A 6000-nucleotide genomic window follows, 5' to 3' on the forward strand; every position below is an offset into this window, starting at 1 on the left:
GGGCCCACAGCCACTGACCAGGGCGAGGTGTCCAGACCCCACTTGCTCATGCCTTTGAGCCTTCAGTGCCTATCAAATGTGACTGAGCTTGGCAAAAGGATTCAAAAGCTTTTGGAGGGAACAGCCAAATTGGCAAGGCCTGGGGCTACAAAACCACACGGAGCGTTTCCATAGGAAGCCAGGATCAAACAGAACACTTGTGTACGAAAAGTGACTAACAAAATAATTTTTAGGAATGTGCTCTGTTCTCCTGTGATGAAAAAAGGGCTTTCTTTCCCTTGTGCTGGATTGGATTCATCAGGAAACGTCTCCCACTGGTAACGCAGGACGCGAGCTGAGGCTACGTGAGGCCCATATATTCTCTCCTTGTGCCACCACTGTGTGCTGGACAAGCGTGTAGAGTTTGTAAATCCCTGGGCAATCCCTCGAAAAAATGAAGTGGGGAAAAAGGATGAGCTCCTCTCACAAGGGTGCCACAAAACCATGAAACATTTCTGGCTTAACTGTGCTTCACGCCAGAGTATAAGGGAATGTTATCACAGCTGAACAAAATGCCGAACTCTCGTAGCAGCAAAATGCCTCCTTTGGTATGGTAACAGGAATAAACCTCTCCATTCTAACGTACATATGATTAAAAAAAAGCTAACAACTCATAAAGGTTTTACAAACAATGAAAGGAGCCGAGGCCTTTAAAATTACTGTGCGTAAAATACAGTAATTGAAATCAGCTGTTTAATTTGCAGTTCTGCAGATCAGAGCTAATATTCCCACTGCATGCAGCCATAAATGAAACATATTGTTCCACTGACAACAGAAGAAAATGTTGCGCATTTTCATTTGCTTTATTTGATGTTTTTTTCACTTATAAAATATGCTTTTTGCCACCTGTCCATCCATTTATCTTAAAGGATACCCAAACAACCTGACACTGTATCTGTTCAGCAGAACCATAAACACTTAACCCTCCAAAGGCAAATCCCTCTCTGCAGCCTTAACGTGTGGGAAACAGCCACACATTTAGAGTAGAGTGACTACAGAATGCAATAGCAATGAAAGTTGTGGAAGGATTTCAAAGCAGAACACTGCAGAGTGATTAGGTGACTCCATACAAGTGGGGGGTGGAGTTCACTGCAGTATTCAGATTCATGGAGCTTGGAATTTCTGGTTCAAGTCTTCCATTAGGATCTGGGAAAAGCAATGGCTTCACTTAGTTCCCTAGGTGCCAGCATCCAGTCCCAGCTGAGATGCTCTGTTTATTTTGCCTGGCCTGAAGCCACTAGAAGGGTTTTCTGTAGGCATCGTGTCATACTCACTCGTGTCATACCTGCCTCAAACAATCCTACAGGCTTGTACTTAGCTGAGCAGCTCTTGCATTGGTTATATCTGCAGTGAGATGAGAGGTGAGGCACCTACACAGCCTGTAAAGGCCCATATTGCTGACAGCCTCATTTAGGTATCTGCAGTCCATATCCCAGCACCATTCTTGAACGAGCAGGAAATGCAGGACATGGGTTTGTGTTTCTTTCTTCTGTGTGGTTGTGTTGAGGGTGCTGGAGCCCCATATACAAGGGAGAAATACCTGCAGAAATAACCCTCCCCTCTATGCATTTGTGTCTACCTAGGTTCAAGGGGAGAGATCCAGCTCACTAGATGCTTGTCAGGAAGGTGCTTTGGCAACAGCCACATGTTTCCACATGCAGAACAGCACTGTTTCATGGCTGGAGAAGAAGATATCTAAGGTAGGACAGGGGCATGTTCACCTGCTCAGGTCACTAGGGGAGGAAAACACTGTTCTTGGAGGAGATACTGAGGGAGGACAGAATATGGAACCAGGGAGGAGTGTGAGAGTTAAGCTGGTGGTGGAGGCAACGAAGGGTCAGTGAAGCCCTTTGGAAAGAAAGTGCCTTCTTCAGCAGTGAAATTTCCTTCCAGGCCAGTTTCTATTTGATTAAGTGCCCAAAGTCTTTGGGGACTTCAAGGTCTTCCTCCAACAAGAGGAGGTGGTCACAGCTCTCTAGGCAGCTGGAGCGGTCCTGGCATGGCACAACAGACCCTGTATTTTGGGCTCCTTTTCAGAATGTTCAAGAGCTCTCTGTATAACTGAGCTACAGATGCCAAAAGGTACAAATTTAGGTCTAATTGCAGTTGTATGAATGCCAAGTCAGGAGCCAGCTCAGCCTGGATCTAGACTTAATCAGGCCTCTGGCTGATACCCAAGCACACAGACTCAAATGGTCCTCTTCTGGTGAAACATTGGGTCTATTTGTTGCTGCTCCTACTGAAAATCTGTTTCAGAAGAGTGTTGTTAATTGAGGACTGGTTGTAAGATACAAAATCCTAAGGGTTTTCTTATTCCTTTGTGGATGAGATGTCTGTGTATCTCAGTCCTCAGCAGATGGCACTGTGCTCAAAGGTTGACTCCGGACAACACAAGGGAGGACAAGCTGTCCAATCAGGTGTAGAGGTGTTTCTATGGGTTTGGGGTACATAAGGAAATTCCCACTACCTGACTACCAAGATGCTGCACAAAATGAGTCAAGAGCGGGGAAAATAGTTGAAATCAAGTTACATTTCCATGGAGAGAACATGTGGGCTGTCAGTGCCTGCAGAACAACCCTTGGGGGAAGAACCATGGTGCCCACCACGAGCACACAAGGATGGAAACCCCATCCACATGGGCATAGGTGTGAGTATGAGATACGGATGTCTTGTATTTTCACTCAGTTTTATCAGGTGCAGAACTTCGGCTTCCTGGGTCCCCAGCCTTCAGCACAGTTCCCACTGCAATAACAGGAGAAATAGAGTGGGAAAAAGGAGAGGCAGAAGAAGCAGAAGGAATGAAGACACAAAGCAGAGGTGTTACTGTTAGCACTGCGCTGTTCCGCTCTCTATCTTCTTTTAGTTTGCTTTTTGCGTTGGTTAAGAGTAAGCAGAAGACTGACAAGGTGCTTGTGTGTCTTGATCCTTTCTATTCACAGGTGGAAAAGACAAGAGCAGCAAAGAAGACACTTGATATGTTCTGATGACAGTAATAGCATGGTCAAATCTCATTTCAAATCACACCAAATTCAATATAGCCCTTGAGTAGTGTCCTCAGCAGAAACCCAGCACAGAAGAATGATGTCAGTGCTCTTTAGTCTGAGGCAGAATAGAACAGGGTTATTCAGCATTTTCCACTAGTCTTCAAAAATAATGCACATAGGAGGCCTTCAGTGCTGATTTGCTCTAAATTGAATGCTTCGTGTCTTTTCTTTGAAGTACAGTTGCATTCATGGGATGCTGAGATCTGTAAATCCATCATAAATGGATGTAGGAAACAATAAAAATTAGCTAAGAATAACGTAGGATTAGAGTTCACCTCACCTTCAGCCAAATTACTAAGAAAGCGTGTCACAATGTCTATTTAACATCTCCAAGGGTTTTGAAAGCTGCACTGAAAACAGAGTGTAACATTTTGTTGGCCACACTTTGCTCTGTATGTGAGGGAGATCTGTGCAGTACTTGAAAGAAAAGGTCTTTGTCCCTTCTGGAATCTGCTCAGCTCAAATCCTGCCTGCGTGTAACAGATATCTGTTGGACCCCGACCTAAAACATAGAAAAACAGCTGTGGTTTGTTTGTTTATTTTTAATCTTCCCATTCTGTGTGTTTCCCTTTGTATTTGTGTTTGAGGTGCTACACGGGAGATGTTCATAGGGGCTGTTTCTCTTGTTCCGAGCCTGAGGTCAATTTTGTGCTCTCTCCCCAAAGCACTGATTGCCTCGGGATGCTTACAGCCTAGCAACTGACATTTTATTTGCAGGAAAGTTCATCCATGCTTTACCTCAGATTTTGGCCACTCGCTTCCCCCCCAAGAGATACTGATTGCTGATGCTGTCCTTCCACATGTGCCCAGTTCACTCAGCTATTCAGGGTGCCACTTACAGAGTGCTGATGAGAGGGCACTGAATAGGACAAGACAATTTCCCCCACTTAACATCTCTTCTTCTACACATTTAAAGCTTGCCAGTGGAAGAGAGCATGATGAAAGAACAAGATTGAAAGAACTCATCATTTTTCCAGACTATTTGGAACAGATCATGGGCTTTATGCTGATGGGGATGGATGCAAAGAGACGTTAACCTTTGCTTCACTAGGCAGCTGATTGGGCTCCATGTATCCCCACAGTCAATGTAAATCGTAGAATCATAGAATCACAGAATGCCTTGGGTTGGAAGGAAGGGTTAAAGATTATTGAGCTGCAATCCGTTGCCATGGGCAGGCTTGCCACCCAGCAGCTCAGGCTGCCCAGGGCCCCATTCAACTTGGCATTGTGCATTTACTTGGCCATGGGCACCCATTGCTTCTACTGTGCAAGAACAGAAGATCCACGTGGAGTGTAATACATACTGAGCTTATCCTTAATGCACATAAACCTTCGCTGGTCAATCGTGCTAAAGAACACAGTGGTCATTCAGTAGCTGTGAAGACACTTCTTGTGTGATCTCTGCTTCTGAGCTATGGAGAAGAGGTGACCGTGCACCTTTTTCTCTTCATTAAATGTTCTGTTTAATCTGTTCAGACTCAATCTCCAGGCCAGACACTGTCCTATTCCATAAAATGCAGTATGCAGGCTATGTGCCAAGCCTAGTGGGAGCCCTGTGGGTTACAGTAATGAATAAACACCCGGTGAGTCTTATTGATCAACACTGCAGACTTTTTGGGGTATTGGGAAAATAACAATATTTGCTTGAAATTAGAACACAATGATCTATGTGCATTGTGAGGCATCATGATATATTGAAACAGCAGAGAAGAAAAAAAAAAGACAAGAATTGCCTCCAGAAAAGGCAGAAGTATGGGAAATGAACCTACAGGGTTCAGCTAGCTTATCCTACTAAGACAAAGGCTGAGTGGTTACATTTAATCCCTATGAATATATCAAGGATAAAGAAAAGAACAAAATAAAAAATGGATTTGGAGCGAATAAGTATAAATGGGCCATGAAATAGAAGCTGATTTGTAACCATCGGAGCAGCAAGAGTCTGGAACAGCTTCTTTGTGCCAGTAGGAAATGTCTTTTATTAATGATCAGCTGAGAAGACCACACGTGGTCACATCTGGTCTGAAACTTTAGGCCGTGTAGAACTGCTGAGTTGAATTTCACTAGATTAACTGAAAGCCTGGAGTGGAGGTCTTGGGTTGATTTTTGTTCAGTGTTTTTATGTTGTTTTTTTTTTTTTTTGGCTTGCACTGAGGTGTTTGGAATAGGTCTGCTAAGATCATTTCTCAGTATTTCTGAAGGTATTTGACTGTACATGAGGTTGTTCAGGGCGGTGAGGAGGTTACGATGGAAAGACATCTCTCCATTCTATTACTGGTTTTGTATGATGACGGTGTGATGGAGTATCTCTGAGACAAAGACACTGAGGGCATTTTGTTTTGTTTGTTTTTTTGCTGAAGATGTGATTTACAAAAGGGTCTGCAACCAAAACTGGGCTTTGATACACCACTAGAACGTGCCCAAAGTTCCCCCCACCAAACAAAAATCATCTCCTTAAGCTCTCATTAAGGTCAACTAAGGTATTTTGTGATTCTCTAACTCCAGTTCTCTCATTTTCTCTCTAAAAATATCTGCTTCCAAAGTCCAAATATACCTGAGCACTTGCAGTAACAATTGGTCCTTATGTGCATGGATGGTAATGTTTCCAGGAAACACACCTTTGAAGGGCTTAGCTCCTCATGGACAGAACTTAAAGCACCCTGAGGAGCCAACAGTGTGTGCTTTGAGCCAGCAGTGTGTGCTTGCAGCCTGCAAGGCCAACTGTGTTCTGGGCTGCATTAACAAAGGGGTGGCCAGCAGGGAGAGGGAGATGCTTGTCCCCCTCTACTCGGCTCTTGTGAGGCCCCATCTGCAGCACTGCGTCCAGGCCTGGGGCCCCCAGTACAGGAAGGACGTGGAGCTCTTGGAGCGGATTCAGAGGAGGGCACTGAGATGATCAGAGGGCTGGAGCACCTCTCCT

This window comes from Lagopus muta, chromosome 1 (assembly GCF_023343835.1).
Source record: "Lagopus muta isolate bLagMut1 chromosome 1, bLagMut1 primary, whole genome shotgun sequence".
NCBI lineage: Eukaryota > Metazoa > Chordata > Aves > Galliformes > Phasianidae > Lagopus > Lagopus muta.